A 14,018-nucleotide genomic window follows, 5' to 3' on the forward strand; every position below is an offset into this window, starting at 1 on the left:
CACATCTGTACATAGTAGTGAGGAAGAGTGAAATCAGAATGGATTCACAAAAGAAGAATGTGATGTTTTATTTATGGAAGTGTTGACTGACTTTGCTTTTACTAGAAAATGAATGTTCCTCTGTGTGTGTGTGTGTATGTGTGTGCATGCACTGAAGAAAGCTATTTTTTCTCTTTAACCTCTACCCTCTTCCTGCCTCTCCTGTGACTTGGGCTGCCATGAAGGCTGCTCTCCTCTCAGTGCAGTTTACCCTGTGGGGGGGCAGGAATGGGGGTGCTGGGGCCACCTGGGATTCCTGACTGTGCCATTTGAGCCAGCATGCCTTGGACACCTGGGTCTGTGAGGTGAAGGCAGAATGAATTGATGGGGAAGCTTCAAACTGTGAAAGGTCAGGCTCCTCTTTAACCTTTCCTGGCTGCTCAAGAACCTAATTATGCTCCTACCTCAGGACCTTTGCAGGTGCTGCTTTCACTGCTAGGACCAAGTATCTCACATCCTCATTTTCTTCTGCCCTTTCTTCTTCAAAGGGGCCCATTCTGACCACCTCTTCTCTCCTTAACAGCTTTATTTTGCTTTCTGAGTACTAGTTACCACATGACATATAGTATTTTTATTTGTTCATAGTATGTGTCTCTCCACAGTAATGTAAGTTCTACAAAAGCTGGGACCTTTGTTTTGTTTACTGCTACATTCTACATCCCTGGTGCCCTGAACAATGCCTGGGACATGGAAGTTATTCAAGCAATACATGTTGAATGGATGCTGCTATTACCAAGAATCCTGATTACATTACTCTTAGTTTTCTCATCTTTAAAATGGACATAGTGAATCTTGCCTCATAAGTTGTGAGAATCCGATTTCTATAGGATGGGAGGAACCCCTTAAACCAAACAGTAGGGGTGAAACAGTTCGCTCCCCTGTGAGTGACTCCGTGTCCCATGGCTGTCATGTCATAGGTGGCATTTTCTATGGGTTGTCTCCCCTGTGACCAGGGTTCGCTTGCAATTGACCTACCTGGGCCTGGCCAGGTTGGCCCCGACACTCTCTTGAGTAGTTGAAGGTCATACTGAAAATTGCTTCCCTTCCCACCTATAGGTGGTTAAATGCTGTCATCCACCTCACCCACCATCCCACAATAAATAACTCTTAGAACTGAGGTTGTCACCTCCCCTGTATCATTCATTCATTCTGTAATTACTTTCCCCTATCTGCCATACAGCAGGCTACATAAAGGATATATCAGTGAACAAAACAAAGTCCCTGTCCTCATGGATTTGGCATTCTTGTGGAGAGAGACATGCAATAAGCAAATAAAAATATGGTATTTCAGGTGGCGACTGGTGCTTGGTCTCAGATAGACAGGATCAGTTTTGATGTGGAGGCCAAAGCAGGGCAGGATCGGATGGGGGCTGAGCTGGCGGCAGAGTGCAGGTGGGGAGAAACATGGCTGCAGGAGCTGGAGCTGTAGCGAGGGCAGCATTCACTCTGTGAGACTGGACAGGCCATGGGACCCCTAGGGACGCCAGTGTCCTCTGTCCCTGGACCTATCTATGCAGGATTGGGTTTGCTGGCCTGTTGAGGACTCCCTGTTCTCGGACCCTCAGGGACCGTGAGGAAGGGTGGACATCAGGGGTGGGGTTGGGGACCATGGGCTGCAAAATACCAAGAACTGAGGGTCATGGCCAGGTAAGTATATAAGAAAACTGGTGAGCTCTTAGGAGGGTGGAGGTAAGGGGTGGCACCAAGAAATAAAGGGAGTCTTGTCTGGTCTAGTCTCATGCTCTGTGTCCCTTGGGGAGGCATCTTGCCAGTAATTCAGCAGTTTCTCAAGATCCTGGGATACAGAGTGGACAATGTCCAGTATCTGCATGGGGTAGGGGCATTTACAGTCCTTTGGGCACTCCTGGTATCCATGATGGCTTTGTCCAGTGGAAAAAGGGATGGTTTTTTGAGGTAGGCAGTTATTAGGGTTCTTTCACCTGGTATTCCACCCATGCTCAGCAATAGATCCCCTCTGGGGGGCCCTGACTACCCTACTCCTATTGGTCCTTCTGCCTTCCAGCCTTCAAGGACTAAGGAACCTTTGAATATGCTGCTCAACTTGGGCCTCCCTGATGGTGCAGGGGTTGGAGACAGCCCACTGCAGCATGAATCCGATCCCTTGGCCTGCCCGGGAGCAGCCCACATGGTGTGGCAGACCTCTCCTGCCTCTCCCGCTGCTCCCTTCGGTAGTGTATTTCAGTAGATCTGCCTGTTCTGCTCCCCACTCTGTCTCTGGTGAATCCTCTCCCCCCACCTCTGGCTTAAGCACCAGCTCTTGTATGCATAAATAAACAAATCTTTTTTAAAAAACAAAGATGCTGCTCAACTATCTTCCATCCAGCTAAGCCTCTAGTAATCTGTACAGACTCTTCTCCATTGTGCCTGCTTGTAGAGTCGCCCTCAAGTGTGTGAACTAGGGAGGCTGCAGTGCCTGTGGTCAAGTCTTAGCTCCACGGGTCACCAAGTAAATCATGTCACCATCTGGACAAGCCTCATTTTCGCCACTTGTAAGTGACCACATACTCCTTCACACTGTGGTAGGAAAAATAAATGAAATAACTTCAGTAATATTTCTGACACCTGGTCGGTGTTTCATATAGAACTAACCACTGATTATCACATCATTGTGCCCTTTATCCCAGCTCACTTTTTTCTTAATATCCAAAAAGGGCAGGTTTATTAGAAAAAAGGAAAGGAGAAGAGGCTTGCACAGACACAAGCGGGCAGAAAGAGCTGTGCTTTATCAGGGCAGAAACTGTTCTGATAGAGTCTGTTTTGGGGGAAGGGTTCATTCCTTTGTGGAATTGTTAACCATTGTTAAATTAACTACTTCTAGGGTGTGAGTGGGTTTATTTGTAAAGACAGGTGACTCCCCACCTGTCTTTTTTTTTAAAGATTTTTTTAAAATTTATGCATACAAGAACTGGGGTACAGGCCAGAGGTGTGTGGGGGTGGGAGGGTGAGAGGATTCACCAGAGACAGAGTTGGGAGAAGAGCAGGCAGCTCTACTGAAATACACTCTGAGGGGAGCCGCAGGCAACACAGGAGAGGTCTGCTGCTCCAAGTGGGTTAGCTCCCTGGCCGGGGACCGAACTCATGCTACAGTGGCTGGTGATAGCTTGATAGCCTGAGATTTTAACCCCTGAGCAACCAGGGAGGCCCTGACTCCGCATCTCTTATCACAGTGTGTCATCAGCTTCAGGTTTTGATCCAGACTCTGGCCTCCCGAGGGGGCAGCTGGGCTCTTCACATCCCTGTGCCCACAGCAAGGGGGGCAACCCCCAGTCTGCCACCTGTTTCTGTAAATACAGTTTCTCTGGAGAAGAGTCACCTCTTTCATTTGTGTGTTGTCTACACTGCAATGGCAGCACTTAAGAGACAGGACAAAATCATGAAATAGTCACTATTTTGTTTTTTACAGAGAGAGTGTGCTGATCCCTGGCTAGAACAATATCTAAGGTGGATATACTTGTTTTGAGAACGAATGAATGAACAAATGAATGGGTGCAACATAACTGTGTCCAACAGAGGACTGTGGTGATGGGTTAGCTCAACTGGAATTTTCCTCTTGCCAGGTTTTATTATTTATTTCTTTATTTCTTTATTTTAGTAAGTAGGTTCTCTCCCTTGAGCTAACTGGCATTTAAAGCTGACACCCTGATTATTAACTTCATCAGAATGTGGCTGCCTGTGTGGGTGGTGACACCCTGGAGAAAAGAACGTGAGAGGAAGAATAAGCATGGAAGAGAGGAGGAGGCACAGAAAGAAGAGATGGTAGCTGCCCCTTCCCCTTCTCCAGTGCCACTGCCTGTGGTCAGGCCTGGACTGGTGCAGTAGCCCACGGGCTGGCAGTGGGAAGCACTTAGGAGATTTTTGTTGTGAGCATGAGTGAGGCAGCTGTGAAGCACTGGAAAGAGCACAGGAGTGGAACCTGGGCGCTGAGTTTACTCTCCTGCTTTGTTCAATTGAATGACAGCAAAGACGTCAGTTCCTGTTTCTCTAGCAGGAATAAGGTTTGTGCTCTATTTCCCTCTTAGGAGCAAAGAGATCAGTGAATGAATGGCACATGGATACCCAAAGGGAGAAAACTCATTTATGAAACAGCCGCTGTGTGCTGGGAAGGAAGACAGTGCCCACACCTTAATCAATATTCACAGCAAGTCAGTGCAGTGGAGTGCAACAACCGAGTTTCTAGATGGGAAACTGAGGCCTGGCCACCTGGTTGGTGTTCTCAAGTCTCTCTGGGACTTAGGACCTGGGCTTCTTCCAGGGACGGGGGAAAGGGAGGTGACTTCTCAGGCCTAAGAGATATTCTTAGCTGGACGGTGAGCCAGGATGTGTGGAGAAGAGTTGATGATTAACTGAGAGCATCCACCATCCTCCTCTGAATTCAAAGAAATAAAGATCTCAGAGTGGAATCAAGCTGCTGCCAAGCGCAGGGAGCGCTGGGAAGAACACAGGCCAGCGTGTGCTTAATGTGTACAGACACTGGCACTTGCTTTGACATGTGTGACCTTGCTAATCTTACCTCAAGGTGTGAGGAAAACCATTTCATCCCCATGCTACAGATGAAGAAACTGAGTCTCTGAAATATTAAGCGACGGGCAAGGATACAAAGCTAGTGTGGGCAGGGCTGGGGCTGGAGCTTTCACCTGAGTGACTCAGACCACTAAGCTAACTGCCTCTCATTTCTGCCATAGAGAAAAATGGTTCACTTCATTTTCCTTCCAGATAAAGGTACCTACTTAGTGCTTAGAGGGTAGCATGATTGATGACGATAATTACCAGATTGTGCAAGTAGAATTTTCAGTGCTGTTAAGTCCAACACTACAAACACAGCCAAGCAACCTGATTCTTTTGAAAGAGATGATAATTAGGTTCTTATAATTACATACCCTGTTTTCACAGAGAGAGAAAGAAAAAAATAGCTTTCTTAGGTTGAGGGAGAGTTCTTTACCAATTGTCAGAAACGACTATTTTAACTGAACCGGGGAAAATACGAAATGTGAAAACCTGCCTCCAGGGGCCAGAGTATGTGGAGCGTATGACCGATGACTTTGCGTGCAGAACGTTTTTTACTTTTAATGATTCTATAACCAAAATGCAAAAAGGCTTAGGTAAGGCTTCATTTTAAATTGGATTTCACTGAATACAGCAGGTGCTAAAGACGACCACTTGATTATAGGCTTCGTGGTGCGCTGGGCTGTGTGCTTTGGGGTTGGCCTCCCTGACATCTACTCCCCCTTCTTCTTCCGGTGATAGTCAGAGCTTCATGTGGGTGCACCTCCCCCACCCCCAACGCACAGTTCTTGGACACAAAGAGGGGAACTTGGATCAACCCATCAGCCTCCTCCAGGTGTTCAGTTTCCCAGGTCATCTGGGTGAATGAGCTGATCCTTCAAAGCCTCAGGCTCCTTATCTGTGCAATGGGCCTGGAAGTCACCCTGGACAGTAAGAAAGAAAACCCATCAGTGCCGGGCATGCAGTAAGTGCTCAAAATGTTAGCTGTCATCACGATTACTACTGCATGTCATGGTGCATGAAATTAAAGTAACATTTTTTAAACTGTGAAGTTTAGCACATGCCAGTTATTATACATCTTTCTGAAGATTTCAGCCACCAATGCTTCCTTGGCGGGGGCTAGCTAGGTACACATCTCATTTTCCTTGTTCTGTATCTCCTCTCGATGCCTGGCCACTTGAATGTCTCTTTTTTTCCTGCACTCTCACTAGGTGGGTTGAAGGGCCTATGGCTCTTCCAGCACCTCCTTTCTTAGTGACAGTCCCAAGGCAAGGGATATACAGATTTGGAAAACATCTGTAAAATCCCCTGTATAATCCCCAGCCAGCAGGGTGCTGGGGGACATGTAAGGCCAGGGGTGTGGTTGACAAGATGTCTGTATAAGCAAATATCCAGGACTGAGCTCCTCCTCTCAGTATGACTGGGGCCGGGGGTGTTGGGGTTCACAAGATGCTCTCTTTAAGACAGCTCTCCTTGCCAACACCGCTTTGAGACTCCCCTTGTTTCTCCTGCACCATCCTCTTGGCTGGGCCCAGCTTCTCCTCTGCTGCTGCTATTTCTACCATGCCTTTAGGGTGACCAACTGTCCTTGCTTACCTGGGACTGAGGGGTGTCCGGGTCTCATAGGACCTTGTACTTTTTCTCCCTCTTCCTGGTGTGACACTGTCACTTAAACCCTCACACTGAGTGTATGAGGGTCCTCCCTCTCACTTGATCCCTCCCCACTCCCTTCCCTGCCCCTCACCTGCACCCCAGGAAGCCCCATCTCTAAAGAAGTGTCTCCTCTTAATATAGGTGTTTCCCTATATTAACCCAATCTACTGACCCTCACCACCATCCAGTCCCAGGCACACTACCCCATTTCATCTTCAGACCATTCTGCAATCAAGGGACATCATTATTGTCATTGCACAGATGCAGGAAGGTGTAGAGATCCAGAATGTTGACTATCTAAAGACATGAAGTTGTCCCTGGCCCCAGTACAAGTCCTGCTGAATACCTGCTCATGTACCTCCCGGATGGGGAAGAACCTAGGGCAACAGTAAACAGTATGGTGAATCAAGAAAAGGAGACCAGCAACCCCAGTTCCTCAGGGTTTTTCAGCCCTCTTCATGCAGTGTGGTTCCACTGAGAGCCCACTGCATCACGTTATTTATCCCCTGATCTTGTTACAGGGCAGCCCCGATACAAAACAGGTTGCTTGACTGTGGGTCCTCACCCGCGCGCTTAAAAGGACTTATCAATACTCTACTGCAGACACACACGGAAGGTTAATAAAAGGTTTATTTACAAGGGAAGAGCAAATGAGGAAAGGCATACAACTCAGGGAGAAAAGTGGGAGACAAAGTTTTAAATGCGTCCTACCCGATCCAACGATCTGGAATCCCAAATGGCACTCTGAGAGCCGGCCGCGAGCCAGGAGCAGTGAAGCCAGGAGGTGAGCGAGAGAGTGAGCCTCCCCCCCCGCCCCCCCGCAAGGCCCACGTGTTTGGTTTTTGTACCAACCCTGGCTGCTTAACTCTACCCTCAGGTCCCTGCCACCTTCCCTTTGGTGGTGACAGGATTTGTCTTTCCCAATGTCCTGATGGCTTTGGTCTGGAGTAGGGGTGGGGTCCACAAGCTGTATGGGATTAGCTCAGAACATCCTTTCCCCCTAACAATCTTATGGCCATAAAATTAAAAAAAGCATTTATTACATGCTTGCTACAAACCCGGCACAATATTAAACATTTTCCCTACATCGTTTCATTTATGCTTAAAAAAAAAAAACACCCAGTTGGACCAACAGTCATGTCCTCAGTGGGGCTGTTAGGGTCCAGCAGGTGGGCCAGGGCTGGCCTCCTTCCTCAAGGCTGATTCCTGGCTAAGTCCTCATAAATTATGAATTCTCCCAGGACAGTAAACATTGCTTAGTTTTCTGTATCATCTCCCAAGTGGCTTTGGTTTAGTGCTGAGGGCAAACTCCATACTCAAAATGAACCTATGGGCAAATACTTTCATGAGAATACCAAACATGGTGTGCCAGGCTCCTTGTCCTAGTGGAGGAATTCGTTAGAGGGTTAGAGAAGGCCAGAAAGAAAGGAGAGAGGTGTGGGATTCCGTGTCCGTGCTGGACACAGTTAATCATAGTTTCCAATGCCAGTTCTAGGAGCGCGGTGGGGGGGTGTGGGGGAAAAGGGAGATGGTGATGAGGCCTATTTCAGAGAGGAGGAGACTGAGCCCCGACATGAGCTCTCACTCCTGCTTGGGGTCTCATAGGCTGCACAGTGGCTGCTTCTCTGCTCCCTGTACGCACCTTTCTGATTTCTATGCCACCACCCATGCATTGCTCTGGGTCTTGCCTCTCTGCAAAGGGAGCAGAGCCTGTCGCTGCCGCCTGGGGGTTGCGTTGGAGCCTATGACAGAGTCCTGCTAAATTCCTGCTGGGACCCTGGTGGCTCGGCTGACAGAAGCTGTTCTCCTTCAGGTGTTTGGAAAGGCTAGATCAATTGTGGCTTTTTTTCTTGAAAAATCAATATTTTGGGGAAAGCTAAACCCAGGGAAAGAAACCCACTGAGTACTGAATACCTGGACTTGACAGAAATTAGAAATTCCCCTTGAGTTTGGTTATGGAAAGGATATAGAAAATCTCCAGTTTGATGAGCCTCAGCTAGGGTGCGCGGGGGGATTTATGAGGTCAACCTCATGGAAAAATGCAAATTCCGTGACTATAGTCCCAGAAGTCACTAATGGTGCTGGCACAGAATACTAACTTGTCCTTGACATAGGGATTTGAGGATTACATTATCCAGGAAACTGGAAAAAAAAGGAAAGAAACTAGGAGGGCCTCCCTGGTGGCATAGGGGGTTGAGTCACAACTTGTGAAGCCGACTGCAGCTGCTGCAGCGCAAGCTCAATCCCTGGCCAGGGAGCTTCCCACTTGGCGCAGCAGACCTCTCCTGTCTCGCCCGCTGCTCCCCTCAGCAGTGTATTTCAGTCAGTCTGCCTGTTCTGTTCCCCACTCTGTCTCTGGTGAATCCTCTCACCCCCCCATACCTCTGGTCTGTACTCCAGTTCTTGTCTGCATAAATAAATAAATCTTTAAAAAAAAACTTCAAAAATAAAAAAAGAAACTAGGACTTGGAGGAGAAAAATGGCCTGAGGCCCACAGATAAAGCCGTTCTGGGGAGAAGAAATGAGACTTGTTGACCAGGAAGAAGAAGGGTTTCCTGCTCTTGACCCTGGTATACCAGTGATGAGAAATCAGGAAGGAGCATCCACAGTGAATAGCCACATAAGAAGGTTCCAGGCTCTTTGAGACAACTGCTTGGGACTGGGCAGTCAAAAGAAGCAGGTTTTTTTCTGTTCCTTATCTCCAGGTCAGTGTGCAATTGACATAGGTGGTCACTTTAAAGACAGGGCATGTGACTTCCAGAACTCATCCAAGGACTATTTTTTGAATACCTGCCAGAGGCCAGTCGAATGCTGGAATTAGAAAACGATGGACAAATATCAAACCCCTGATCTCCCTCATGCAAGTGGGAAACAATTTTACGTATGAAAATTGTAATGACATAAAAAAACAGGGAGCTATGATGAAAGATGGAAACTGAGAGATGGCCATGTGGCTTCTGCTCTCTCCAGGGACTGCTGCTCAGTGGCCTTGGTGACCACTTTGCACACACTGCAGGTGGGAGGGTCTCCTGTTGACTTGGATGAGTGAGGACTCAAGCTCAAGAAAGTTCATATGAATGGAGTCTAAGAGTGAAGGCAATCTCAGGAACCAGATGGTCATCTGGGTAATGGTCAAATTCAAGGGGGTGGAATTTGTTCCAAAGAGAATGCACTGTCTGGTGATAGTGGACCACCGGGGAGCTCAGAGTGAGTTCTGAGTTCAAGCCCCAGATCTACTTTACAGGTACCCTGGATCTTTCCCATGGTTCATGATGGAATTGTGTTTTCTTCTTCTCCTGAACAATTACTATTGAATACATGAAATCAAGAAATGAGCAAATACACTTTCAGTTTGAAGGATTAAAATAATCCAGAAGAAAACAGAACAAAATGAGAAACTTCTTTACAAACCCTCCCCTTCCAATTTTCTCCCCCAAAGTACCCACTGTAGCTTCATATCTGTCTTCTAGACTCTTTTCTATACAGTACACTCAAACATGTATTCATATCTTAAATCAAAATGGAATGATAGTATGCATATTATTCTATAATTTACCTTTTTTTTTTAACTTTACAGTACATATTGGAGATCTTTGTCAGAATCTTCCCCATTTTTAATGCTTATATTTGATAATTTTTAAATTACTAGCCTCATGTTTTCCTACTGAGAAACAAATAGTTTATTGAAGTATATTCTGAAGTGCAAATAGATCCATTTTTGTATTGTTTATTTTTAGTTCTATTAATTCTAATTTATGAGCTAGTAACCATGCTGTTTTCTTTGCGATAGCTTTATAGCATGGTTTTATATATGGTATGGCAAGTTCTGTATCATTGATCTTTTTGGAAGTGTTCCTAGTAATTCTTACATATTTTTTTATGTCAAGTCCAAAATGGCTAATTAAATTTTATAAAATTCATGATCAAATTCTGATTGTGATAACACTGGTTCTGAAGATTATGTAGAAAGAACTGACCTCCTCACTATTTGTCTTTCCAATCCAGGTTAATGACATGAATATTTATTATTCAGGAGTATTCATTATTCATTTTTGCGGATGTTCATTTCATAAATTTTAACAATTTTCTTCTTATAGGTATTTCACAGTTATTGTTAAGTTTATTTCTGGGTATTATATGTGTGATCCTCAGTTTTTGTTATAATGGAAAATTTCATCACATTTTACAATTTATTATCATGTAGTAAAAAAAAAAGTTACTATTTGTTAATGTTGTGCAGATATCCATATACTCCACCTTTACTGTTATTTTTTGTTCTGTTATTTTTTTAGCTGACTTTCTAAGGAGATAATTATATTGCCTATAAATAATAATTTTTGTTTAAAATTTTATTCCTTTGTTTTTCCTTGCCGTATTGTATCTTCAGGGACATAGAATGTAATGTTGAATAGGAAGGTGCCATCGAGGTACTTTGTTCAAGTCCTAACAGGGATTGTGTCTGTATCTCACTAGTACATCTGACATTTGTTAAACATCAACTATATATAAAGTTAGAACTTTATGCAGCAGAAACAGCTGTTTGTATCATGTTTTGGAAGCATCTGCTGAAACAACCATATATTATTATTTACTTCTCTTATCTGGTAAGCTGGTGAAATATAATAATAGATTTTTTTCTGATTTTTTTTTTAAGATTGATTTATTTTATACAAGAGTTGGGGTACAGGCCAGAGGCATGGGAGGGTGAGAGGATTCACCAGAGACAGAGTGGGGAGCAGAACAGGCAGATTGACTGAAATACACTGCTGAGGGGAGCAGCGGGCGAGTCAAAAAAAGTCTGCCATGCCATGTAGGAATCTCCCTAGCCGGCCAGGAATTGAACTGGCGCTGCAGAGGCTGCAGACAGCTTCACAGCGCTGTGCCCAACCCGCTGTGCCACCAGGGAGGCCCAATTTTTTCTGACTTTTAAGTAATGAAATATCCTCGACCTTATGATTTGATTATGTGACTTGCTAATATATTCTTTGGCGTGTCTGTATGTGTGTTTCTGAGTGAGTATAGTCTGCTATTTCCTTTTTCAGTTTTGAAGTCAAGATTTTGCTCAGAGACAAAGGAGAAATTATCTTTTACCTTACTCTGTGTTCAGGACAGTTTCTATTTCATAGATAAGATCTTTTCAAAAAAAAAATTGGTGGGATTCACCATAAGACACTTGAATCTATTTTCCTTGCAAGAGATGTGTCTTGGTTTACTTTTAAATTTTCTTCCACATTTATTGATCTATTTTGATTTTCTATGTCTTATTGAATCTATTTTAATGATTTATACATTCCTTAAAAGTAATCCATTTCACCTGGATGCTTCCATTCATTAAGTTATACCTAACATTCCTAAATACATTTTTAATATCACTCTTATCTATAGTTCCTTGCCTTCTCCCACTTCCAAAGTTATATTTTAATATTTTCTCTCTGATTTTCTTGATAAGAGTTGGCAGAAATTTGTCTATTATGTTGGTCATTTCAAAAGATGATCTTTGGGGCCTCTCTGGTGGCGCAAAGGGTTTAGATGCAACTTATGAAGCTGTTCCCAGCCACTGCAGCATGAGTTCGATCCTCGGCCAGAGAGGTACCCACATGGAGCAGCAGACCTCTCCTGGCTCACTCGCTGCTCCCCTCAGCAGTGTATTTTAGTCAATCTGCCTGTTCCTGTTCCCACTCTTTCTCTGGTGAATCCACTCACCCCCCACACCTCTGGCCTGTACCCAGTTCTTATATGCATAAATAAATAAATCTTTAAAAAAGTGATGATCTTTGGTTGTACTGATCAAATTCACTGATTTTTGTTTTGCCTGCATTTTATTAATTTTTGATTCCATCTTTCTTAATTGCTCCTGTTAGTTTAAATAGTGAGTTATTTTGTCCTTTTCTGTCTTTTTTAGATGCATGCTAATTCTTTTTCTTGTCAGCCTTTGTGGTTTCCTAATAAAGGCATGTAAGGCCATAGATTTTTCTCTAAGTAGGTGGACTGGCCAGAGATGTTAATTTTACCAAACAAGATAAGACAAGATGCTGCTAATCTTTGAGCATGCCTGGATAACCATGCTCTAAGCTTGGACATTGGTGCAACATTAAATCAGACTTGTTTTATCATGCAAATCATGTTACAACAACTCTAAAGAGATTTTCAAATTAGAAAGCTCATTCTAGCAGCAGCTCTTGTTGGTTTAGCTTAAAACAACTTTTAGTCACATTTGCATGCTCTCTTCTTCCCACTGTTCTTCTGTGTGTATGTGTCTGTGCCTGCTTGTGTATGTGCCTGTTAACCATTTAAAAATCCCTGAGCATCTACTATGCACTCAAAACAATGTAATAGCCAGACGGAGTCACTTCTTCAGTGTTCTCTGTCTAGCAGTTGTGGGAAAAGATGGGGGGACAAATAAGTAAGCAGGTTACTTCAGTATATGAAGTAAGAGCTATGACTCTAAATATTTTAAGGACTGAGAGGAGGGGTGGGCTTGAGTCTGCTGGGGGTGGCGGTAACCAGTATTAGGAACAATCTCATGGGGCCCTGGGGAGATGGCATAGGACAAAATTAAATGTTCAATAGGAATTTATGTGGCTCATAGGGAAAGGTGCTGTTCCAAGTGAAGGAATCAACATAAATAAAAGAGGTAAGAAGCAACAGGAAGTGGTTGATAAATCATGCCGAGCTCAGTCTGGCTGGAGCAATGGGCTCATTTCTGGGGGGTGATTCTGGGGTGGGGGGGTGTATGTCAATGGTTCCACCAGGAGGAACCCTGAGGCTATTGCTAACAAGTGTGAAAATTTATACAGGAAACCTCAACTGGACCAAAACTGGAGTCAGAAAGGTCTGTAGAGGGGACTCTCACACTCACCACTCCCTGTCAAGTACCCCAAACCAGAAGTCTTCAATTACTTTAAATTTCAGTTAAATATCCCTTGCCAACCCCAATAGAAAAGATGAAGTTCAACCAATGAGAAGTCATCGTCATCACCTGATCTCTGACTTTCCTCCAGTGAGCTTTCAATTTTCTCTTGATGACTTCTTATAGCCCGCCTTTATGTACGAGCCTTCCCTCATATATAATACTTCCCAGTATCTCCCTGCTCCCTATGATTCATGATTTAATCAAGTCAACTAGGTACCCAATTAGATATTCAAATGTACTCAATTAAATTTTGTTTTTTAACAGGAGCTAGGACTTCACTCTGGGCTGTTCAGCCAGAGGTGGGGTTAAGGGCCAGGCCATGTTTGCATAGACCCTGTGACCTCAATGAGGGTGGGATTGGGGTGGAGAGAGGGATGTTAGGGAGACCAAGACAGAGACGCTAAAGTCATCCAGCAGGAAGATGACATGAGAGTGGATTCCAGAGACATCCAGAGCCCTGGGTTATTTCTGGGCATACGGCAAGGAACCTGGAGGGGTGCGGCTGGGAGGGGCACAAATAAGTCCCCCAGCATCCCCTCCCTTCTCCCACAGGCACTGGGTTCCTAAATCAGGCACTGATAACACCCTAACTGTTCCCCAGGAAAGCTGTGTTGGCTAGCCCTTCTCATGCTGAGCAGGACTGTGGTCTGGGCTCACATCTTTGCCCTGCTCCTTCTTGGTTGTGACCAAAACAGGCTGTGTGTCTCAACTCACTTTCCTTATTTGTAAAATACATGGTGGAGGTGGGGGTTGGGAGTGGGGGTGTGGGGTGGTTCATGTAAAGTCTTTATTGTTCTTACTCTCTGTTCTTATTGAAACGTGTATCTATTTTCTAATTCCCTGACTGGGCACCGAGGCATATTTTATTCGGTTCCCCGCCCACCCCCCA

Source organism: Talpa occidentalis, unplaced genomic scaffold (genome assembly GCF_014898055.3).
Source record: "Talpa occidentalis isolate TD23 unplaced genomic scaffold, MPIMG_talOcc4v2.1 talOcc4.9, whole genome shotgun sequence".
Lineage (NCBI taxonomy): Eukaryota > Metazoa > Chordata > Mammalia > Eulipotyphla > Talpidae > Talpa > Talpa occidentalis.